The following is a 21,983-nucleotide window of genomic DNA, read 5'->3' as shown; positions in this document are numbered from 1 at the left end:
GTTGCTAAGAAGCAAACGCGCACACAAGTGGACGCCCGCGTAGTACAGTGACGTTTGTACGGTCACCACAGCAGCAACATACAACAACAAACATGTCTTTGAACAACAACTTGTTTAACTTCAATGATCGGACGAGAACCGTTGTTTTCAAGGCAGTTTAGTTGAAAAACTTTCGATTAACTTCGGTTACAGTTTGAATTTATTTACTTATACTATCATCAACAGTATAAACACATTTTGTCAAAATGTAAACATTTAAAAAAGACTATATTTTAGGATTATTAAAAAGATAAACACAGGTGTACGACACCAGATATTCCCAGGCAACCTGGTACGGTTGTAGACATTCGGTTACTTGCGGTTCAAGATTATACCTTAGATAGATCTTATAGTTACTGTCATAAAAACATAATTGAAAGGTAAAATAAACTTTGTTTAGTATAATTTAAAAAAGTTAAACATAGGTCTACGACACCAGGTATTCCCAGGCGGTCTCCCATCCAAGTACTAACCAGGCCCGACGTTGTTTAACTGCGGTGATCGGACGAGAACCGGTGTTTTCAACGTGGTATGGTTGTAGACATTCGTTAACTTGCGGTTCAAGATTATAGAGATCTTATAGTCACTGTCTTAATCTCTACAAACACATATATCCTATAACCTAATACTTTTGGAATTTATTATAGAACATTTTCTAGGATTCAAATTAGCAGCTGCTGAAACCATGACTTTGGTATTTGCACACACTTCTGTTCAAGAAACACATAATTGAAAGGTAAAATAAACTTTGTTTAGTATAATTTTAAGTACTAACCAGGCCCGACGTTGTTTAACTGCGGTGATCGGACGAGAACCGGTGTTGTCAACGTGGTATGGTCGTAGACATTCGGTTACTGAGTTGGGCGTTTTTTAATTAATAAAAAGACAATATAAAAGAAACAATAACACTGTACAAAGAAGCATAACACAATAGCGGCATGTACAAAAGCTTCAGGCCGCTTTGTTGCTAAGAAGCAAACGCGCACACAAGTGGACGCCCGCGTAGTACAGTGACGTTTGTACGGTCACCACAGCAGCAACATACAACAACAAACATGTCTTTGAACAACAACTTGTTTAACTTCAATGATCGGACGAGAACCGTTGTTTTCAAGGCAGTTTAGTTGAAAAACTTTCGATTAACTTCGGTTACAGTTTGAATTTATTTACTTATACTATCATCAACAGTATAAACACATTTTGTCAAAATGTAAACATTTAAAAAAGACTATATTTTAGGATTATTAAAAAGATAAACACAGGTGTACGACACCAGATATTCCCAGGCAACCTGGTATGGTTGTAGACATTCGTTAACTTGCGGTTCAAGATTATAGAGATCTTATAGTCACTGTCTTAATCTCTACAAACACATATATCCTATAACCTAATACTTTTGGAATTTATTATAGAACATTTTCTAGGATTCAAATTAGCAGCTGCTGAAACCATGACTTTGGTATTTGCACACACTTCTGTTCAAGAAACACATAATGGAAAGGTAAAATAAACTTTGTTTAGTATAATTTAAAAAAAGTTAAACATAGGTCTACGACACCAGGTATTCCCAGGCGGTCTCCCATCCAAGTACTAACCAGGCCCGACGTTGTTTAACTGCGGTGATCGGACGAGAACCGGTGTTGTCAACGTGGTATGGTCGTAGACATTCGGTTACTGAGTTGGGCGTTTTTTAATTAATAAAAAGACAATATAAAAGAAACAATAACACTGTACAAAGAAGCATAACACAATAGCGGCATGTACAAAAGCTTCAGGCCGCTTTGTTGCTAAGAAGCAAACGCGCACACAAGTGGACGCCCGCGTAGTACAGTGACGTTTGTACGGTCACCACAGCAGCAACATACAACAACAAACATGTCTTTGAACAACAACTTGTTTAACTTCAATGATCGGACGAGAACCGTTGTTTTCAAGGCAGTTTAGTTGAAAAACTTTCGATTAACTTCGGTTACAGTTTGAATTTATTTACTTATACTATCATCAACAGTATAAACACATTTTGTCAAAATCTAAACATTTAAAAAAGACTATATTTTAGGATTATTAAAAAGATAAACACAGGTGTACGACACCAGATATTCCCAGGCAACCTGGTATGGTTGTAGACATTCGTTAACTTGCGGTTCAAGATTATAGAGATCTTATAGTCACTGTCTTAATCTCTACAAACACATATATCCTATAACCTAATACTTTTGGAATTTATTATAGAACATTTTCTAGGATTCAAATTAGCAGCTGCTGAAACCATGACTTTGGTATTTGCACACACTTCTGTTCAAGAAACACATAATGGAAAGGTAAAATAAACTTTGTTTAGTATAATTTAAAAAAAGTTAAACATAGGTCTACGACACCAGGTATTCCCAGGCGGTCTCCCATCCAAGTACTAACCAGGCCCGACGTTGTTTAACTGCGGTGATCGGACGAGAACCGGTGTTGTCAACGTGGTATGGTCGTAGACATTCGGTTACTGAGTTGGGCGTTTTTTAATTAATAAAAAGACAATATAAAAGAAACAATAACACTGTACAAAGAAGCATAACACAATAGCGGCATGTACAAAAGCTTCAGGCCGCTTTGTTGCTAAGAAGCAAACGCGCACACAAGTGGACGCCCGCGTAGTACAGTGACGTTTGTACGGTCACCACAGCAGCAACATACAACAACAAACATGTCTTTGAACAACAACTTGTTTAACTTCAATGATCGGACGAGAACCGTTGTTTTCAAGGCAGTTTAGTTGAAAAACTTTCGATTAACTTCGGTTACAGTTTGAATTTATTTACTTATACTATCATCAACAGTATAAACACATTTTGTCAAAATGTAAACATTTAAAAAAGACTATATTTTAGGATTATTAAAAAGATAAACACAGGTGTACGACACCAGATATTCCCAGGCAACCTGGTACGGTTGTAGACATTCGGTTACTTGCGGTTCAAGATTATACCTTAGATAGATCTTATAGTTACTGTCATAAAAACATAATTGAAAGGTAAAATAAACTTTGTTTAGTATAATTTTAAAAAAAGTTAAACATAGGTCTACGACACCAGGTATTCCCAGGCGGTCTCCCATCCAAGTACTAACCAGGCCCGACGTTGTTTAACTGCGGTGATCGGACGAGAACCGGTGTTTTCAACGTGGTATGGTTGTAGACATTCGGTTACTTGCGGTTCAAGATTATACCTTAGATAGATCTTATTGTTACTGTCATAAAAACATAATTGAAAGGTAAAACAAATTTTGTTTAGTATAATTTAAAAAAGTTAAACATAGGTCTACGACACCAGGTATTCCCAGGCGGTCTCCCATCCAAGTACTAACCAGGCCCGACGTTGTTTAACTGCGGTGATCGGACGAGAACCGGTGTTTTCAACGTGGTATGGTTGTAGACATTCGTTAACTTGCGGTTCAAGATTATAGAGATCTTATAGTCACTGTCTTAATCTCTACAAACACATATATCCTATAACCTAATACTTTTGGAATTTATTATAGAACATTTTCTAGGATTCAAATTAGCAGCTGCTGAAACCATGACTTTGGTATTTGCACACACTTCTGTTCAAGAAACACATAATTGAAAGGTAAAATAAACTTTGTTTAGTATAATTTTAAGTACTAACCAGGCCCGACGTTGTTTAACTGCGGTGATCGGACGAGAACCGGTGTTGTCAACGTGGTATGGTCGTAGACATTCGGTTACTGAGTTGGGCGTTTTTTAATTAATAAAAAGACAATATAAAAGAAACAATAACACTGTACAAAGAAGCATAACACAATAGCGGCATGTACAAAAGCTTCAGGCCGCTTTGTTGCTAAGAAGCAAACGCGCACACAAGTGGACGCCCGCGTAGTACAGTGACGTTTGTACGGTCACCACAGCAGCAACATACAACAACAAACATGTCTTTGAACAACAACTTGTTTAACTTCAATGATCGGACGAGAACCGTTGTTTTCAAGGCAGTTTAGTTGAAAAACTTTCGATTAACTTCGGTTACAGTTTGAATTTATTTACTTATACTATCATCAACAGTATAAACACATTTTGTCAAAATGTAAACATTTAAAAAAGACTATATTTTAGGATTATTAAAAAGATAAACACAGGTGTACGACACCAGATATTCCCAGGCAACCTGGTATGGTTGTAGACATTCGTTAACTTGCGGTTCAAGATTATAGAGATCTTATAGTCACTGTCTTAATCTCTACAAACACATATATCCTATAACCCAATACTTTTGGAATTTATTATAGAACATTTTCTAGGATTCAAATTAGCAGCTGCTGAAACCATGACTTTGGTATTTGCACACACTTCTGTTCAAGAAACACATAATGGAAAGGTAAAATAAACTTTGTTTAGTATAATTTAAAAAAAGTTAAACATAGGTCTACGACACCAGGTATTCCCAGGCGGTCTCCCATCCAAGTACTAACCAGGCCCGACGTTGTTTAACTGCGGTGATCGGACGAGAACCGGTGTTGTCAACGTGGTATGGTCGTAGACATTCGGTTACTGAGTTGGGCGTTTTTTAATTAATAAAAAGACAATATAAAAGAAACAATAACACTGTACAAAGAAGCATAACACAATAGCGGCATGTACAAAAGCTTCAGGCCGCTTTGTTGCTAAGAAGCAAACGCGCACACAAGTGGACGCCCGCGTAGTACAGTGACGTTTGTACGGTCACCACAGCAGCAACATACAACAACAAACATGTCTTTGAACAACAACTTGTTTAACTTCAATGATCGGACGAGAACCGTTGTTTTCAAGGCAGTTTAGTTGAAAAACTTTCGATTAACTTCGGTTACAGTTTGAATTTATTTACTTATACTATCATCAACAGTATAAACACATTTTGTCAAAATGTAAACATTTAAAAAAGACTATATTTTAGGATTATTAAAAAGATAAACACAGGTGTACGACACCAGATATTCCCAGGCAACCTGGTATGGTTGTAGACATTCGTTAACTTGCGGTTCAAGATTATAGAGATCTTATAGTCACTGTCTTAATCTCTACAAACACATATATCCTATAACCTAATACTTTTGGAATTTATTATAGAACATTTTCTAGGATTCAAATTAGCAGCTGCTGAAACCATGACTTTGGTATTTGCACACACTTCTGTTCAAGAAACACATAATGGAAAGGTAAAATAAACTTTGTTTAGTATAATTTAAAAAAAGTTAAACATAGGTCTACGACACCAGGTATTCCCAGGCGGTCTCCCATCCAAGTACTAACCAGGCCCGACGTTGTTTAACTGCGGTGATCGGACGAGAACCGGTGTTGTCAACGTGGTATGGTCGTAGACATTCGGTTACTGAGTTGGGCGTTTTTTAATTAATAAAAAGACAATATAAAAGAAACAATAACACTGTACAAAGAAGCATAACACAATAGCGGCATGTACAAAAGCTTCAGGCCGCTTTGTTGCTAAGAAGCAAACGCGCACACAAGTGGACGCCCGCGTAGTACAGTGACGTTTGTACGGTCACCACAGCAGCAACATACAACAACAAACATGTCTTTGAACAACAACTTGTTTAACTTCAATGATCGGACGAGAACCGTTGTTTTCAAGGCAGTTTAGTTGAAAAACTTTCGATTAACTTCGGTTACAGTTTGAATTTATTTACTTATACTATCATCAACAGTATAAACACATTTTGTCAAAATCTAAACATTTAAAAAAGACTATATTTTAGGATTATTAAAAAGATAAACACAGGTGTACGACACCAGATATTCCCAGGCAACCTGGTATGGTTGTAGACATTCGTTAACTTGCGGTTCAAGATTATAGAGATCTTATAGTCACTGTCTTAATCTCTACAAACACATATATCCTATAACCTAATACTTTTGGAATTTATTATAGAACATTTTCTAGGATTCAAATTAGCAGCTGCTGAAACCATGACTTTGGTATTTGCACACACTTCTGTTCAAGAAACACATAATGGAAAGGTAAAATAAACTTTGTTTAGTATAATTTAAAAAAAGTTAAACATAGGTCTACGACACCAGGTATTCCCAGGCGGTCTCCCATCCAAGTACTAACCAGGCCCGACGTTGTTTAACTGCGGTGATCGGACGAGAACCGGTGTTGTCAACGTGGTATGGTCGTAGACATTCGGTTACTGAGTTGGGCGTTTTTTAATTAATAAAAAGACAATATAAAAGAAACAATAACACTGTACAAAGAAGCATAACACAATAGCGGCATGTACAAAAGCTTCAGGCCGCTTTGTTGCTAAGAAGCAAACGCGCACACAAGTGGACGCCCGCGTAGTACAGTGACGTTTGTACGGTCACCACAGCAGCAACATACAACAACAAACATGTCTTTGAACAACAACTTGTTTAACTTCAATGATCGGACGAGAACCGTTGTTTTCAAGGCAGTTTAGTTGAAAAACTTTCGATTAACTTCGGTTACAGTTTGAATTTATTTACTTATACTATCATCAACAGTATAAACACATTTTGTCAAAATGTAAACATTTAAAAAAGACTATATTTTAGGATTATTAAAAAGATAAACACAGGTGTACGACACCAGATATTCCCAGGCAACCTGGTACGGTTGTAGACATTCGGTTACTTGCGGTTCAAGATTATACCTTAGATAGATCTTATAGTTACTGTCATAAAAACATAATTGAAAGGTAAAATAAACTTTGTTTAGTATAATTTTTAAAAAAGTTAAACATAGGTCTACGACACCAGGTATTCCCAGGCGGTCTCCCATCCAAGTACTAACCAGGCCCGACGTTGTTTAACTGCGGTGATCGGACGAGAACCGGTGTTTTCAACGTGGTATGGTTGTAGACATTCGGTTACTTGCGGTTCAAGATTATACCTTAGATAGATCTTATTGTTACTGTCATAAAAACATAATTGAAAGGTAAAACAAATTTTGTTTAGTATAATTTAAAAAAGTTAAACATAGGTCTACGACACCAGGTATTCCCAGGCGGTCTCCCATCCAAGTACTAACCAGGCCCGACGTTGTTTAACTGCGGTGATCGGACGAGAACCGGTGTTTTCAACGTGGTATGGTTGTAGACATTCGTTAACTTGCGGTTCAAGATTATAGAGATCTTATAGTCACTGTCTTAATCTCTACAAACACATATATCCTATAACCTAATACTTTTGGAATTTATTATAGAACATTTTCTAGGATTCAAATTAGCAGCTGCTGAAACCATGACTTTGGTATTTGCACACACTTCTGTTCAAGAAACACATAATTGAAAGGTAAAATAAACTTTGTTTAGTATAATTTTAAGTACTAACCAGGCCCGACGTTGTTTAACTGCGGTGATCGGACGAGAACCGGTGTTGTCAACGTGGTATGGTCGTAGACATTCGGTTACTGAGTTGGGCGTTTTTTAATTAATAAAAAGACAATATAAAAGAAACAATAACACTGTACAAAGAAGCATAACACAATAGCGGCATGTACAAAAGCTTCAGGCCGCTTTGTTGCTAAGAAGCAAACGCGCACACAAGTGGACGCCCGCGTAGTACAGTGACGTTTGTACGGTCACCACAGCAGCAACATACAACAACAAACATGTCTTTGAACAACAACTTGTTTAACTTCAATGATCGGACGAGAACCGTTGTTTTCAAGGCAGTTTAGTTGAAAAACTTTCGATTAACTTCGGTTACAGTTTGAATTTATTTACTTATACTATCATCAACAGTATAAACACATTTTGTCAAAATGTAAACATTTAAAAAAGACTATATTTTAGGATTATTAAAAAGATAAACACAGGTGTACGACACCAGATATTCCCAGGCAACCTGGTATGGTTGTAGACATTCGTTAACTTGCGGTTCAAGATTATAGAGATCTTATAGTCACTGTCTTAATCTCTACAAACACATATATCCTATAACCCAATACTTTTGGAATTTATTATAGAACATTTTCTAGGATTCAAATTAGCAGCTGCTGAAACCATGACTTTGGTATTTGCACACACTTCTGTTCAAGAAACACATAATGGAAAGGTAAAATAAACTTTGTTTAGTATAATTTAAAAAAAGTTAAACATAGGTCTACGACACCAGGTATTCCCAGGCGGTCTCCCATCCAAGTACTAACCAGGCCCGACGTTGTTTAACTGCGGTGATCGGACGAGAACCGGTGTTGTCAACGTGGTATGGTCGTAGACATTCGGTTACTGAGTTGGGCGTTTTTTAATTAATAAAAAGACAATATAAAAGAAACAATAACACTGTACAAAGAAGCATAACACAATAGCGGCATGTACAAAAGCTTCAGGCCGCTTTGTTGCTAAGAAGCAAACGCGCACACAAGTGGACGCCCGCGTAGTACAGTGACGTTTGTACGGTCACCACAGCAGCAACATACAACAACAAACATGTCTTTGAACAACAACTTGTTTAACTTCAATGATCGGACGAGAACCGTTGTTTTCAAGGCAGTTTAGTTGAAAAACTTTCGATTAACTTCGGTTACAGTTTGAATTTATTTACTTATACTATCATCAACAGTATAAACACATTTTGTCAAAATCTAAACATTTAAAAAAGACTATATTTTAGGATTATTAAAAAGATAAACACAGGTGTACGACACCAGATATTCCCAGGCAACCTGGTACGGTTGTAGACATTCGGTTACTTGCGGTTCAAGATTATACCTTAGATAGATCTTATAGTTACTGTCATAAAAACATAATTGAAAGGTAAAATAAACTTTGTTTAGTATAATTTAAAAAAAAGTTAAACATAGGTCTACGACACCAGGTATTCCCAGGCGGTCTCCCATCCAAGTACTAACCAGGCCCGACGTTGTTTAACTGCGGTGATCGGACGAGAACCGGTGTTTTCAACGTGGTATGGTTGTAGACATTCGGTTACTTGCGGTTCAAGATTATACCTTAGATAGATCTTATTGTTACTGTCATAAAAACATAATTGAAAGGTAAAACAAATTTTGTTTAGTATAATTTAAAAAAGTTAAACATAGGTCTACGACACCAGGTATTCCCAGGCGGTCTCCCATCCAAGTACTAACCAGGCCCGACGTTGTTTAACTGCGGTGATCGGACGAGAACCGGTGTTGTCAACGTGGTATGGTCGTAGACATTCGGTTACTGAGTTGGGCGTTTTTTAATTAATAAAAAGACAATATAAAAGAAACAATAACACTGTACAAAGAAGCATAACACAATAGCGGCATGTACAAAAGCTTCAGGCCGCTTTGTTGCTAAGAAGCAAACGCGCACACAAGTGGACGCCCGCGTAGTACAGTGACGTTTGTACGGTCACCACAGCAGCAACATACAACAACAAACATGTCTTTGAACAACAACTTGTTTAACTTCAATGATCGGACGAGAACCGTTGTTTTCAAGGCAGTTTAGTTGAAAAACTTTCGATTAACTTCGGTTACAGTTTGAATTTATTTACTTATACTATCATCAACAGTATAAACACATTTTGTCAAAATGTAAACATTTAAAAAAGACTATATTTTAGGATTATTAAAAAGATAAACACAGGTGTACGACACCAGATATTCCCAGGCAACCTGGTACGGTTGTAGACATTCGGTTACTTGCGGTTCAAGATTATACCTTAGATAGATCTTATAGTTACTGTCATAAAAACATAATTGAAAGGTAAAATAAACTTTGTTTAGTATAATTTAAAAAAAAGTTAAACATAGGTCTACGACACCAGGTATTCCCAGGCGGTCTCCCATCCAAGTACTAACCAGGCCCGACGTTGTTTAACTGCGGTGATCGGACGAGAACCGGTGTTTTCAACGTGGTATGGTTGTAGACATTCGGTTACTTGCGGTTCAAGATTATACCTTAGATAGATCTTATTGTTACTGTCATAAAAACATAATTGAAAGGTAAAACAAATTTTGTTTAGTATAATTTAAAAAAGTTAAACATAGGTCTACGACACCAGGTATTCCCAGGCGGTCTCCCATCCAAGTACTAACCAGGCCCGACGTTGTTTAACTGCGGTGATCGGACGAGAACCGGTGTTTTCAACGTGGTATGGTTGTAGACATTCGCTAACTTGCGGTTCAAGATTATAGAGATCTTATAGTCACTGTCTTAATCTCTACAAACACATTATATCCTATAACCTAATACTTTTGGAATTTATTATAGAACATTTTCTAGGATTCAAATTAGCAGCTGCTGAAACCATGACTTTGGTATTTGCACACACTTCTGTTCAAGAAACACATAATTGAAAGGTAAAATAAACTTTGTTTAGTATAATTTAAAAAAAAGTTAAACATAGGTCTACGACACCAGGTATTCCCAGGCGGTCTCCCATCCTAGTACTAACCAGGCCCGACGTTGTTTAACTGCGGTGATCGGACGAGAACCGGTGTTTTCAACGTGGTATGGTTGTAGACATTCGGTTACTTGCGGTTCAAGATTATACCTTAGATAGATCTTATTGTTACTGTCATAAAAACATAATTGAAAGGTAAAACAAATTTTGTTTAGTATAATTTAAAAAAGTTAAACATAGGTCTACGACACCAGGTATTCCCAGGCGGTCTCCCATCCAAGTACTAACCAGGCCCGACGTTGTTTAACTGCGGTGATCGGACGAGAACCGGTGTTGCCAACGTGGTATGGTCGTAGACATTCGGTTACTGAGTTGGGCGTTTTTTAATTAATAAAAAGACAATATAAAAGAAACAATAACACTGTACAAAGAAGCATAACACAATAGCGGCATGTACAAAAGCTTCAGGCCGCTTTGTTGCTAAGAAGCAAACGCGCACACAAGTGGACGCCCGCGTAGTACAGTGACGTTTGTACGGTCACCACAGCAGCAACATACAACAACAAACATGTCTTTGAACAACAACTTGTTTAACTTCAATGATCGGACGAGAACCGTTGTTTTCAAGGCAGTTTAGTTGAAAAACTTTCGATTAACTTCGGTTACAGTTTGAATTTATTTACTTATACTATCATCAACAGTATAAACACATTTTGTCAAAATGTAAACATTTAAAAAAGACTATATTTTAGGATTATTAAAAAGATAAACACAGGTGTACGACACCAGATATTCCCAGGCAACCTGGTACGGTTGTAGACATTCGGTTACTTGCGGTTCAAGATTATACCTTAGATAGATCTTATAGTTACTGTCATAAAAACATAATTGAAAGGTAAAATAAACTTTGTTTAGTATAATTTAAAAAAAAGTTAAACATAGGTCTACGACACCAGGTATTCCCAGGCGGTCTCCCATCCAAGTACTAACCAGGCCCGACGTTGTTTAACTGCGGTGATCGGACGAGAACCGGTGTTTTCAACGTGGTATGGTTGTAGACATTCGGTTACTTGCGGTTCAAGATTATACCTTAGATAGATCTTATTGTTACTGTCATAAAAACATAATTGAAAGGTAAAACAAATTTTGTTTAGTATAATTTAAAAAAGTTAAACATAGGTCTACGACACCAGGTATTCCCAGGCGGTCTCCCATCCAAGTACTAACCAGGCCCGACGTTGTTTAACTGCGGTGATCGGACGAGAACCGGTGTTTTCAACGTGGTATGGTTGTAGACATTCGTTAACTTGCGGTTCAAGATTATAGAGATCTTATAGTCACTGTCTTAATCTCTACAAACACATATATCCTATAACCTAATACTTTTGGAATTTATTATAGAACATTTTCTAGGATTCAAATTAGCAGCTGCTGAAACCATGACTTTGGTATTTGCACACACTTCTGTTCAAGAAACACATAATTGAAAGGTAAAATAAACTTTGTTTAGTATAATTTTAAGTACTAACCAGGCCCGACGTTGTTTAACTGCGGTGATCGGACGAGAACCGGTGTTGTCAACGTGGTATGGTCGTAGACATTCGGTTACTGAGTTGGGCGTTTTTTAATTAATAAAAAGACAATATAAAAGAAACAATAACACTGTACAAAGAAGCATAACACAATAGCGGCATGTACAAAAGCTTCAGGCCGCTTTGTTGCTAAGAAGCAAACGCGCACACAAGTGGACGCCCGCGTAGTACAGTGACGTTTGTACGGTCACCACAGCAGCAACATACAACAACAAACATGTCTTTGAACAACAACTTGTTTAACTTCAATGATCGGACGAGAACCGTTGTTTTCAAGGCAGTTTAGTTGAAAAACTTTCGATTAACTTCGGTTACAGTTTGAATTTATTTACTTATACTATCATCAACAGTATAAACACATTTTGTCAAAATGTAAACATTTAAAAAAGACTATATTTTAGGATTATTAAAAAGATAAACACAGGTGTACGACACCAGATATTCCCAGGCAACCTGGTACGGTTGTAGACATTCGGTTACTTGCGGTTCAAGATTATAGAGATCTTATAGTCACTGTCTTAATCTCTACAAACACATATATCCTATAACCCAATACTTTTGGAATTTATTATAGAACATTTTCTAGGATTCAAATTAGCAGCTGCTGAAACCATGACTTTGGTATTTGCACACACTTCTGTTCAAGAAACACATAATGGAAAGGTAAAATAAACTTTGTTTAGTATAATTTAAAAAAAGTTAAACATAGGTCTACGACACCAGGTATTCCCAGGCGGTCTCCCATCCAAGTACTAACCAGGCCCGACGTTGTTTAACTGCGGTGATCGGACGAGAACCGGTGTTGTCAACGTGGTATGGTCGTAGACATTCGGTTACTGAGTTGGGCGTTTTTTAATTAATAAAAAGACAATATAAAAGAAACAATAACACTGTACAAAGAAGCATAACACAATAGCGGCATGTACAAAAGCTTCAGGCCGCTTTGTTGCTAAGAAGCAAACGCGCACACAAGTGGACGCCCGCGTAGTACAGTGACGTTTGTACGGTCACCACAGCAGCAACATACAACAACAAACATGTCTTTGAACAACAACTTGTTTAACTTCAATGATCGGACGAGAACCGTTGTTTTCAAGGCAGTTTAGTTGAAAAACTTTCGATTAACTTCGGTTACAGTTTGAATTTATTTACTTATACTATCATCAACAGTATAAACACATTTTGTCAAAATCTAAACATTTAAAAAAGACTATATTTTAGGATTATTAAAAAGATAAACACAGGTGTACGACACCAGATATTCCCAGGCAACCTGGTACGGTTGTAGACATTCGGTTACTTGCGGTTCAAGATTATACCTTAGATAGATCTTATAGTTACTGTCATAAAAACATAATTGAAAGGTAAAATAAACTTTGTTTAGTATAATTTAAAAAAAAGTTAAACATAGGTCTACGACACCAGGTATTCCCAGGCGGTCTCCCATCCAAGTACTAACCAGGCCCGACGTTGTTTAACTGCGGTGATCGGACGAGAACCGGTGTTTTCAACGTGGTATGGTTGTAGACATTCGGTTACTTGCGGTTCAAGATTATACCTTAGATAGATCTTATTGTTACTGTCATAAAAACATAATTGAAAGGTAAAACAAATTTTGTTTAGTATAATTTAAAAAAGTTAAACATAGGTCTACGACACCAGGTATTCCCAGGCGGTCTCCCATCCAAGTACTAACCAGGCCCGACGTTGTTTAACTGCGGTGATCGGACGAGAACCGGTGTTGTCAACGTGGTATGGTCGTAGACATTCGGTTACTGAGTTGGGCGTTTTTTAATTAATAAAAAGACAATATAAAAGAAACAATAACACTGTACAAAGAAGCATAACACAATAGCGGCATGTACAAAAGCTTCAGGCCGCTTTGTTGCTAAGAAGCAAACGCGCACACAAGTGGACGCCCGCGTAGTACAGTGACGTTTGTACGGTCACCACAGCAGCAACATACAACAACAAACATGTCTTTGAACAACAACTTGTTTAACTTCAATGATCGGACGAGAACCGTTGTTTTCAAGGCAGTTTAGTTGAAAAACTTTCGATTAACTTCGGTTACAGTTTGAATTTATTTACTTATACTATCATCAACAGTATAAACACATTTTGTCAAAATGTAAACATTTAAAAAAGACTATATTTTAGGATTATTAAAAAGATAAACACAGGTGTACGACACCAGATATTCCCAGGCAACCTGGTACGGTTGTAGACATTCGGTTACTTGCGGTTCAAGATTATACCTTAGATAGATCTTATAGTTACTGTCATAAAAACATAATTGAAAGGTAAAATAAACTTTGTTTAGTATAATTTAAAAAAAAGTTAAACATAGGTCTACGACACCAGGTATTCCCAGGCGGTCTCCCATCCAAGTACTAACCAGGCCCGACGTTGTTTAACTGCGGTGATCGGACGAGAACCGGTGTTTTCAACGTGGTATGGTTGTAGACATTCGGTTACTTGCGGTTCAAGATTATACCTTAGATAGATCTTATTGTTACTGTCATAAAAACATAATTGAAAGGTAAAACAAATTTTGTTTAGTATAATTTAAAAAAGTTAAACATAGGTCTACGACACCAGGTATTCCCAGGCGGTCTCCCATCCAAGTACTAACCAGGCCCGACGTTGTTTAACTGCGGTGATCGGACGAGAACCGGTGTTTTCAACGTGGTATGGTTGTAGACATTCGCTAACTTGCGGTTCAAGATTATAGAGATCTTATAGTCACTGTCTTAATCTCTACAAACACATTATATCCTATAACCTAATACTTTTGGAATTTATTATAGAACATTTTCTAGGATTCAAATTAGCAGCTGCTGAAACCATGACTTTGGTATTTGCACACACTTCTGTTCAAGAAACACATAATTGAAAGGTAAAATAAACTTTGTTTAGTATAATTTAAAAAAAAGTTAAACATAGGTCTACGACACCAGGTATTCCCAGGCGGTCTCCCATCCTAGTACTAACCAGGCCCGACGTTGTTTAACTGCGGTGATCGGACGAGAACCGGTGTTTTCAACGTGGTATGTTTGTAGACATTCGGTTACTTGCGGTTCAAGATTATACCTTAGATAGATCTTATTGTTACTGTCATAAAAACATAATTGAAAGGTAAAACAAATTTTGTTTAGTATAATTTAAAAAAGTTAAACATAGGTCTACGACACCAGGTATTCCCAGGCGGTCTCCCATCCAAGTACTAACCAGGCCCGACGTTGTTTAACTGCGGTGATCGGACGAGAACCGGTGTTGTCAACGTGGTATGGTCGTAGACATTCGGTTACTGAGTTGGGCGTTTTTTAATTAATAAAAAGACAATATAAAAGAAACAATAACACTGTACAAAGAAGCATAACACAATAGCGGCATGTACAAAAGCTTCAGGCCGCTTTGTTGCTAAGAAGCAAACGCGCACACAAGTGGACGCCCGCGTAGTACAGTGACGTTTGTACGGTCACCACAGCAGCAACATACAACAACAAACATGTCTTTGAACAACAACTTGTTTAACTTCAATGATCGGACGAGAACCGTTGTTTTCAAGGCAGTTTAGTTGAAAAACTTTCGATTAACTTCGGTTACAGTTTGAATTTATTTACTTATACTATCATCAACAGTATAAACACATTTTGTCAAAATGTAAACATTTAAAAAAGACTATATTTTAGGATTATTAAAAAGATAAACACAGGTGTACGACACCAGATATTCCCAGGCAACCTGGTACGGTTGTAGACATTCGGTTACTTGCGGTTCAAGATTATACCTTAGATAGATCTTATAGTTACTGTCATAAAAACATAATTGAAAGGTAAAATAAACTTTGTTTAGTATAATTTAAAAAAAAGTTAAACATAGGTCTACGACACCAGGTATTCCCAGGCGGTCTCCCATCCAAGTACTAACCAGGCCCGACGTTGTTTAACTGCGGTGATCGGACGAGAACCGGTGTTTTCAACGTGGTATGGTTGTAGACATTCGGTTACTTGCGGTTCAAGATTATACCTTAGATAGATCTTATTGTTACTGTCATAAAAACATAATTGAAAGGTAAAACAAATTTTGTTTAGTATAATTTAAAAAAGTTAAACATAGGTCTACGACACCAGGTATTCCCAGGCGGTCTCCCATCCAAGTACTAACCAGGCCCGACGTTGTTTAACTGCGGTGATCGGACGAGAACCGGTGTTGTCAACGTGGTATGGTCGTAGACATTCGGTTACTGAGTTGGGCGTTTTTTAATTAATAAAAAGACAATATAAAAGAAACAATAACACTGTACAAAGAAGCATAACACAATAGCGGCATGTACAAAAGCTTCAGGCCGCTTTGTTGCTAAGAAGCAAACGCGCACACAAGTGGACGCCCGCGTAGTACAGTGACGTTTGTACGGTCACCACAGCAGCAACATACAACAACAAACATGTCTTTGAACAACAACTTGTTTAACTTCAATGATCGGACGAGAACCGTTGTTTTCAAGGCAGTTTAGTTGAAAAACTTTCGATTAACTTCGGTTACAGTTTGAATTTATTTACTTATACTATCATCAACAGTATAAACACATTTTGTCAAAATGTAAACATTTAAAAAAGACTATATTTTAGGATTATTAAAAAGATAAACACAGGTGTACGACACCAGATATTCCCAGGCAACCTGGTACGGTTGTAGACATTCGGTTACTTGCGGTTCAAGATTATACCTTAGATAGATCTTATAGTTACTGTCATAAAAACATAATTGAAAGGTAAAATAAACTTTGTTTAGTATAATTTAAAAAAAAGTTAAACATAGGTCTACGACACCAGGTATTCCCAGGCGGTCTCCCATCCAAGTACTAACCAGGCCCGACGTTGTTTAACTGCGGTGATCGGACGAGAACCGGTGTTTTCAACGTGGTATGGTTGTAGACATTCGGTTACTTGCGGTTCAAGATTATACCTTAGATAGATCTTATTGTTACTGTCATAAAAACATAATTGAAAGGTAAAACAAATTTTGTTTAGTATAATTTAAAAAAGTTAAACATAGGTCTACGACACCAGGTATTCCCAGGCGGTCTCCCATCCAAGTACTAACCAGGCCCGACGTTGTTTAACTGCGGTGATCGGACGAGAACCGGTGTTTTCAACGTGGTATGGTTGTAGACATTCGTTAACTTGCGGTTCAAGATTATAGAGATCTTATAGTCACTGTCTTAATCTCTACAAACACATATATCCTATAACCTAATACTTTTGGAATTTATTATAGAACATTTTCTAGGATTCAAATTAGCAGCTGCTGAAACCATGACTTTGGTATTTGCACACACTTCTGTTCAAGAAACACATAATTGAAAGGTAAAATAAACTTTGTTTAGTATAATTTTAAGTACTAACCAGGCCCGACGTTGTTTAACTGCGGTGATCGGACGAGAACCGGTGTTGTCAACGTGGTATGGTCGTAGACATTCGGTTACTGAGTTGGGCGTTTTTTAATTAATAAAAAGACAATATAAAAGAAACAATAACACTGTACAAAGAAGCATAACACAATAGCGGCATGTACAAAAGCTTCAGGCCGCTTTGTTGCTAAGAAGCAAACGCGCACACAAGTGGACGCCCGCGTAGTACAGTGACGTTTGTACGGTCACCACAGCAGCAACATACAACAACAAACATGTCTTTGAACAACAACTTGTTTAACTTCAATGATCGGACGAGAACCGTTGTTTTCAAGGCAGTTTAGTTGAAAAACTTTCGATTAACTTCGGTTACAGTTTGAATTTATTTACTTATACTATCATCAACAGTATAAACACATTTTGTCAAAATGTAAACATTTAAAAAAGACTATATTTTAGGATTATTAAAAAGATAAACACAGGTGTACGACACCAGATATTCCCAGGCAACCTGGTACGGTTGTAGACATTCGGTTACTTGCGGTTCAAGATTATACCTTAGATAGATCTTATAGTTACTGTCATAAAAACATAATTGAAAGGTAAAATAAACTTTGTTTAGTATAATTTAAAAAAAAGTTAAACATAGGTCTACGACACCAGGTATTCCCAGGCGGTCTCCCATCCAAGTACTAACCAGGCCCGACGTTGTTTAACTGCGGTGATCGGACGAGAACCGGTGTTTTCAACGTGGTATGGTTGTAGACATTCGGTTACTTGCGGTTCAAGATTATACCTTAGATAGATCTTATTGTTACTGTCATAAAAACATAATTGAAAGGTAAAACAAATTTTGTTTAGTATAATTTAAAAAAGTTAAACATAGGTCTACGACACCAGGTATTCCCAGGCGGTCTCCCATCCAAGTACTAACCAGGCCCGACGTTGTTTAACTGCGGTGATCGGACGAGAACCGGTGTTGTCAACGTGGTATGGTCGTAGACATTCGGTTACTGAGTTGGGCGTTTTTTAATTAATAAAAAGACAATATAAAAGAAACAATAACACTGTACAAAGAAGCATAACACAATAGCGGCATGTACAAAAGCTTCAGGCCGCTTTGTTGCTAAGAAGCAAACGCGCACACAAGTGGACGCCCGCGTAGTACAGTGACGTTTGTACGGTCACCACAGCAGCAACATACAACAACAAACATGTCTTTGAACAACAACTTGTTTAACTTCAATGATCGGACGAGAACCGTTGTTTTCAAGGCAGTTTAGTTGAAAAACTTTCGATTAACTTCGGTTACAGTTTGAATTTATTTACTTATACTATCATCAACAGTATAAACACATTTTGTCAAAATGTAAACATTTAAAAAAGACTATATTTTAGGATTATTAAAAAGATAAACACAGGTGTACGACACCAGATATTCCCAGGCAACCTGGTACGGTTGTAGACATTCGGTTACTTGCGGTTCAAGATTATACCTTAGATAGATCTTATAGTTACTGTCATAAAAACATAATTGAAAGGTAAAATAAACTTTGTTTAGTATAATTTAAAAAAAAGTTAAACATAGGTCTACGACACCAGGTATTCCCAGGCGGTCTCCCATCCAAGTACTAACCAGGCCCGACGTTGTTTAACTGCGGTGATCGGACGAGAACCGGTGTTTTCAACGTGGTATGGTTGTAGACATTCGGTTACTTGCGGTTCAAGATTATACCTTAGATAGATCTTATTGTTACTGTCATAAAAACATAATTGAAAGGTAAAACAAATTTTGTTTAGTATAATTTAAAAAAGTTAAACATAGGTCTACGACACCAGGTATTCCCAGGCGGTCTCCCATCCAAGTACTAACCAGGCCCGACGTTGTTTAACTGCGGTGATCGGACGAGAACCGGTGTTTTCAACGTGGTATGGTTGTAGACATTCGTTAACTTGCGGTTCAAGATTATAGAGATCTTATAGTCACTGTCTTAATCTCTACAAACACATATATCCTATAACCTAATACTTTTGGAATTTATTATAGAACATTTTCTAGGATTCAAATTAGCAGCTGCTGAAACCATGACTTTGGTATTTGCACACACTTCTGTTCAAGAAACACATAATTGAAAGGTAAAATAAACTTTGTTTAGTATAATTTTAAGTACTAACCAGGCCCGACGTTGTTTAACTGCGGTGATCGGACGAGAACCGGTGTTGTCAACGTGGTATGGTCGTAGACATTCGGTTACTGAGTTGGGCGTTTTTTAATTAATAAAAAGACAATATAAAAGAAACAATAACACTGTACAAAGAAGCATAACACAATAGCGGCATGTACAAAAGCTTCAGGCCGCTTTGTTGCTAAGAAGCAAACGCGCACACAAGTGGACGCCCGCGTAGTACAGTGACGTTTGTACGGTCACCACAGCAGCAACATACAACAACAAACATGTCTTTGAACAACAACTTGTTTAACTTCAATGATCGGACGAGAACCGTTGTTTTCAAGGCAGTTTAGTTGAAAAACTTTCGATTAACTTCGGTTACAGTTTGAATTTATTTACTTATACTATCATCAACAGTATAAACACATTTTGTCAAAATGTAAACATTTAAAAAAGACTATATTTTAGGATTATTAAAAAGATAAACACAGGTGTACGACACCAGATATTCCCAGGCAACCTGGTACGGTTGTAGACATTCGGTTACTTGCGGTTCAAGATTATAGAGATCTTATAGTCACTGTCTTAATCTCTACAAACACATATATCCTATAACCCAATACTTTTGGAATTTATTATAGAACATTTTCTAGGATTCAAATTAGCAGCTGCTGAAACCATGACTTTGGTATTTGCACACACTTCTGTTCAAGAAACACATAATGGAAAGGTAAAATAAACTTTGTTTAGTATAATTTAAAAAAAGTTAAACATAGGTCTACGACACCAGGTATTCCCAGGCGGTCTCCCATCCAAGTACTAACCAGGCCCGACGTTGTTTAACTGCGGTGATCGGACGAGAACCGGTGTTGTCAACGTGGTATGGTCGTAGACATTCGGTTACTGAGTTGGGCGTTTTTTAATTAATAAAAAGACAATATAAAAGAAACAATAACACTGTACAAAGAAGCATAACACAATAGCGGCATGTACAAAAGCTTCAGGCCGCTTTGTTGCTAAGAAGCAAACGCGCACACAAGTGGACGCCCGCGTAGTACAGTGACGTTTGTACGGTCACCACAGCAGCAACATACAACAACAAACATGTCTTTGAACAACAACTTGTTTAACTTCAATGATCGGACGAGAACCGTTGTTTTCAAGGCAGTTTAGTTGAAAAACTTTCGATTAACTTCGGTTACAGTTTGAATTTATTTACTTATACTATCATCAACAGTATAAACACATTTTGTCAAAATCTAAACATTTAAAAAAGACTATATTTTAGGATTATTAAAAAGATAAACACAGGTGTACGACACCAGATATTCCCAGGCAACCTGGTACGGTTGTAGACATTCGGTTACTTGCGGTTCAAGATTATACCTTAGATAGATCTTATAGTTACTGTCATAAAAACATAATTGAAAGGTAAAATAAACTTTGTTTAGTATAATTTAAAAAAAAGTTAAACATAGGTCTACGACACCAGGTATTCCCAGGCGGTCTCCCATCCAAGTACTAACCAGGCCCGACGTTGTTTAACTGCGGTGATCGGACGAGAACCGGTGTTTTCAACGTGGTATGGTTGTAGACATTCGGTTACTTGCGGTTCAAGATTATACCTTAGATAGATCTTATTGTTACTGTCATAAAAACATAATTGAAAGGTAAAACAAATTTTGTTTAGTATAATTTAAAAAAGTTAAACATAGGTCTACGACACCAGGTATTCCCAGGCGGTCTCCCATCCAAGTACTAACCAGGCCCGACGTTGTTTAACTGCGGTGATCGGACGAGAACCGGTGTTGTCAACGTGGTATGGTCGTAGACATTCGGTTACTGAGTTGGGCGTTTTTTAATTAATAAAAAGACAATATAAAAGAAACAATAACACTGTACAAAGAAGCATAACACAATAGCGGCATGTACAAAAGCTTCAGGCCGCTTTGTTGCTAAGAAGCAAACGCGCACACAAGTGGACGCCCGCGTAGTACAGTGACGTTTGTACGGTCACCACAGCAGCAACATACAACAACAAACATGTCTTTGAACAACAACTTGTTTAACTTCAATGATCGGACGAGAACCGTTGTTTTCAAGGCAGTTTAGTTGAAAAACTTTCGATTAACTTCGGTTACAGTTTGAATTTATTTACTTATACTATCATCAACAGTATAAACACATTTTGTCAAAATGTAAACATTTAAAAAAGACTATATTTTAGGATTATTAAAAAGATAAACACAGGTGTACGACACCAGATATTCCCAGGCAACCTGGTACGGTTGTAGACATTCGGTTACTTGCGGTTCAAGATTATACCTTAGATAGATCTTATAGTTACTGTCATAAAAACATAATTGAAAGGTAAAATAAACTTTGTTTAGTATAATTTAAAA

The 21,983-nt window shown here is 37.1% G+C and overlaps 37 non-coding genes across 37 annotated transcripts; all 37 read right to left on the bottom strand.

The window, feature by feature from the left end:
* Positions 1-463: 463 nt before the first annotated feature.
* Positions 464-582, bottom strand: LOC144846001 (5S ribosomal RNA). Its single transcript, XR_013612637.1, has one exon. It is a non-coding gene; the product is annotated as a 5S ribosomal RNA (ribosomal RNA).
* A 1,003-nt stretch (positions 583-1,585) lies between these two features.
* On the bottom strand, positions 1,586-1,704 carry LOC144846759 (5S ribosomal RNA). Its single transcript, XR_013613345.1, has one exon. It is a non-coding gene; the product is annotated as a 5S ribosomal RNA (ribosomal RNA).
* Positions 1,705-2,405: 701 nt separating this feature from the next.
* LOC144846758 (5S ribosomal RNA) lies at positions 2,406-2,524 on the bottom strand. The gene has a single exon (XR_013613344.1). It is a non-coding gene; the product is annotated as a 5S ribosomal RNA (ribosomal RNA).
* Positions 2,525-3,107: 583 nt separating this feature from the next.
* On the bottom strand, positions 3,108-3,226 carry LOC144846000 (5S ribosomal RNA). The gene has a single exon (XR_013612636.1). It is a non-coding gene; the product is annotated as a 5S ribosomal RNA (ribosomal RNA).
* A 118-nt stretch (positions 3,227-3,344) lies between these two features.
* On the bottom strand, positions 3,345-3,463 carry LOC144845999 (5S ribosomal RNA). Its single transcript, XR_013612635.1, has one exon. It is a non-coding gene; the product is annotated as a 5S ribosomal RNA (ribosomal RNA).
* Positions 3,464-4,466: 1,003 nt separating this feature from the next.
* LOC144846756 (5S ribosomal RNA) lies at positions 4,467-4,585 on the bottom strand. Its single transcript, XR_013613342.1, has one exon. It is a non-coding gene; the product is annotated as a 5S ribosomal RNA (ribosomal RNA).
* Positions 4,586-5,286: 701 nt separating this feature from the next.
* LOC144846755 (5S ribosomal RNA) lies at positions 5,287-5,405 on the bottom strand. The gene has a single exon (XR_013613341.1). It is a non-coding gene; the product is annotated as a 5S ribosomal RNA (ribosomal RNA).
* Positions 5,406-6,106: 701 nt separating this feature from the next.
* Positions 6,107-6,225, bottom strand: LOC144846754 (5S ribosomal RNA). The gene has a single exon (XR_013613340.1). It is a non-coding gene; the product is annotated as a 5S ribosomal RNA (ribosomal RNA).
* A 583-nt stretch (positions 6,226-6,808) lies between these two features.
* Positions 6,809-6,927, bottom strand: LOC144845998 (5S ribosomal RNA). The gene has a single exon (XR_013612634.1). It is a non-coding gene; the product is annotated as a 5S ribosomal RNA (ribosomal RNA).
* Positions 6,928-7,045: 118 nt separating this feature from the next.
* On the bottom strand, positions 7,046-7,164 carry LOC144845996 (5S ribosomal RNA). Its single transcript, XR_013612632.1, has one exon. It is a non-coding gene; the product is annotated as a 5S ribosomal RNA (ribosomal RNA).
* A 1,003-nt stretch (positions 7,165-8,167) lies between these two features.
* LOC144846753 (5S ribosomal RNA) lies at positions 8,168-8,286 on the bottom strand. Its single transcript, XR_013613339.1, has one exon. It is a non-coding gene; the product is annotated as a 5S ribosomal RNA (ribosomal RNA).
* A 583-nt stretch (positions 8,287-8,869) lies between these two features.
* On the bottom strand, positions 8,870-8,988 carry LOC144845995 (5S ribosomal RNA). The gene has a single exon (XR_013612631.1). It is a non-coding gene; the product is annotated as a 5S ribosomal RNA (ribosomal RNA).
* Positions 8,989-9,106: 118 nt separating this feature from the next.
* LOC144846752 (5S ribosomal RNA) lies at positions 9,107-9,225 on the bottom strand. Its single transcript, XR_013613338.1, has one exon. It is a non-coding gene; the product is annotated as a 5S ribosomal RNA (ribosomal RNA).
* Positions 9,226-9,808: 583 nt separating this feature from the next.
* LOC144845994 (5S ribosomal RNA) lies at positions 9,809-9,927 on the bottom strand. The gene has a single exon (XR_013612630.1). It is a non-coding gene; the product is annotated as a 5S ribosomal RNA (ribosomal RNA).
* Positions 9,928-10,045: 118 nt separating this feature from the next.
* Positions 10,046-10,164, bottom strand: LOC144845992 (5S ribosomal RNA). Its single transcript, XR_013612629.1, has one exon. It is a non-coding gene; the product is annotated as a 5S ribosomal RNA (ribosomal RNA).
* A 240-nt stretch (positions 10,165-10,404) lies between these two features.
* LOC144847047 (5S ribosomal RNA) lies at positions 10,405-10,523 on the bottom strand. Its single transcript, XR_013613621.1, has one exon. It is a non-coding gene; the product is annotated as a 5S ribosomal RNA (ribosomal RNA).
* A 118-nt stretch (positions 10,524-10,641) lies between these two features.
* Positions 10,642-10,760, bottom strand: LOC144847000 (5S ribosomal RNA). The gene has a single exon (XR_013613577.1). It is a non-coding gene; the product is annotated as a 5S ribosomal RNA (ribosomal RNA).
* Positions 10,761-11,343: 583 nt separating this feature from the next.
* LOC144845991 (5S ribosomal RNA) lies at positions 11,344-11,462 on the bottom strand. The gene has a single exon (XR_013612628.1). It is a non-coding gene; the product is annotated as a 5S ribosomal RNA (ribosomal RNA).
* A 118-nt stretch (positions 11,463-11,580) lies between these two features.
* On the bottom strand, positions 11,581-11,699 carry LOC144845990 (5S ribosomal RNA). Its single transcript, XR_013612627.1, has one exon. It is a non-coding gene; the product is annotated as a 5S ribosomal RNA (ribosomal RNA).
* A 1,003-nt stretch (positions 11,700-12,702) lies between these two features.
* LOC144846749 (5S ribosomal RNA) lies at positions 12,703-12,821 on the bottom strand. The gene has a single exon (XR_013613336.1). It is a non-coding gene; the product is annotated as a 5S ribosomal RNA (ribosomal RNA).
* A 583-nt stretch (positions 12,822-13,404) lies between these two features.
* Positions 13,405-13,523, bottom strand: LOC144845989 (5S ribosomal RNA). The gene has a single exon (XR_013612626.1). It is a non-coding gene; the product is annotated as a 5S ribosomal RNA (ribosomal RNA).
* Positions 13,524-13,641: 118 nt separating this feature from the next.
* On the bottom strand, positions 13,642-13,760 carry LOC144846748 (5S ribosomal RNA). The gene has a single exon (XR_013613335.1). It is a non-coding gene; the product is annotated as a 5S ribosomal RNA (ribosomal RNA).
* A 583-nt stretch (positions 13,761-14,343) lies between these two features.
* Positions 14,344-14,462, bottom strand: LOC144845988 (5S ribosomal RNA). The gene has a single exon (XR_013612625.1). It is a non-coding gene; the product is annotated as a 5S ribosomal RNA (ribosomal RNA).
* A 118-nt stretch (positions 14,463-14,580) lies between these two features.
* On the bottom strand, positions 14,581-14,699 carry LOC144845987 (5S ribosomal RNA). Its single transcript, XR_013612624.1, has one exon. It is a non-coding gene; the product is annotated as a 5S ribosomal RNA (ribosomal RNA).
* Positions 14,700-14,939: 240 nt separating this feature from the next.
* On the bottom strand, positions 14,940-15,058 carry LOC144846584 (5S ribosomal RNA). Its single transcript, XR_013613197.1, has one exon. It is a non-coding gene; the product is annotated as a 5S ribosomal RNA (ribosomal RNA).
* A 118-nt stretch (positions 15,059-15,176) lies between these two features.
* LOC144846747 (5S ribosomal RNA) lies at positions 15,177-15,295 on the bottom strand. Its single transcript, XR_013613334.1, has one exon. It is a non-coding gene; the product is annotated as a 5S ribosomal RNA (ribosomal RNA).
* Positions 15,296-15,878: 583 nt separating this feature from the next.
* On the bottom strand, positions 15,879-15,997 carry LOC144845986 (5S ribosomal RNA). Its single transcript, XR_013612623.1, has one exon. It is a non-coding gene; the product is annotated as a 5S ribosomal RNA (ribosomal RNA).
* Positions 15,998-16,115: 118 nt separating this feature from the next.
* LOC144846746 (5S ribosomal RNA) lies at positions 16,116-16,234 on the bottom strand. Its single transcript, XR_013613333.1, has one exon. It is a non-coding gene; the product is annotated as a 5S ribosomal RNA (ribosomal RNA).
* A 583-nt stretch (positions 16,235-16,817) lies between these two features.
* On the bottom strand, positions 16,818-16,936 carry LOC144845984 (5S ribosomal RNA). Its single transcript, XR_013612621.1, has one exon. It is a non-coding gene; the product is annotated as a 5S ribosomal RNA (ribosomal RNA).
* Positions 16,937-17,054: 118 nt separating this feature from the next.
* Positions 17,055-17,173, bottom strand: LOC144845983 (5S ribosomal RNA). The gene has a single exon (XR_013612620.1). It is a non-coding gene; the product is annotated as a 5S ribosomal RNA (ribosomal RNA).
* An 885-nt stretch (positions 17,174-18,058) lies between these two features.
* LOC144845982 (5S ribosomal RNA) lies at positions 18,059-18,177 on the bottom strand. Its single transcript, XR_013612619.1, has one exon. It is a non-coding gene; the product is annotated as a 5S ribosomal RNA (ribosomal RNA).
* A 118-nt stretch (positions 18,178-18,295) lies between these two features.
* LOC144846745 (5S ribosomal RNA) lies at positions 18,296-18,414 on the bottom strand. Its single transcript, XR_013613332.1, has one exon. It is a non-coding gene; the product is annotated as a 5S ribosomal RNA (ribosomal RNA).
* Positions 18,415-18,997: 583 nt separating this feature from the next.
* On the bottom strand, positions 18,998-19,116 carry LOC144845981 (5S ribosomal RNA). Its single transcript, XR_013612617.1, has one exon. It is a non-coding gene; the product is annotated as a 5S ribosomal RNA (ribosomal RNA).
* Positions 19,117-19,234: 118 nt separating this feature from the next.
* Positions 19,235-19,353, bottom strand: LOC144845980 (5S ribosomal RNA). Its single transcript, XR_013612616.1, has one exon. It is a non-coding gene; the product is annotated as a 5S ribosomal RNA (ribosomal RNA).
* A 1,003-nt stretch (positions 19,354-20,356) lies between these two features.
* Positions 20,357-20,475, bottom strand: LOC144846744 (5S ribosomal RNA). The gene has a single exon (XR_013613331.1). It is a non-coding gene; the product is annotated as a 5S ribosomal RNA (ribosomal RNA).
* A 583-nt stretch (positions 20,476-21,058) lies between these two features.
* LOC144847162 (5S ribosomal RNA) lies at positions 21,059-21,177 on the bottom strand. Its single transcript, XR_013613732.1, has one exon. It is a non-coding gene; the product is annotated as a 5S ribosomal RNA (ribosomal RNA).
* A 118-nt stretch (positions 21,178-21,295) lies between these two features.
* Positions 21,296-21,414, bottom strand: LOC144846743 (5S ribosomal RNA). The gene has a single exon (XR_013613330.1). It is a non-coding gene; the product is annotated as a 5S ribosomal RNA (ribosomal RNA).
* Positions 21,415-21,983: the final 569 nt, after the last annotated feature.

The sequence above is a fragment of the Antedon bifida genome, chromosome 6, assembly GCF_963402885.1.
Source record: "Antedon bifida chromosome 6, ecAntBifi1.1, whole genome shotgun sequence".
Taxonomy (NCBI): Eukaryota; Metazoa; Echinodermata; class Crinoidea; order Comatulida; family Antedonidae; genus Antedon; species Antedon bifida.
Note: the sequence above shows the minus strand (reverse complement) of the source record. Positions and strands in the feature narration are given on the sequence as shown.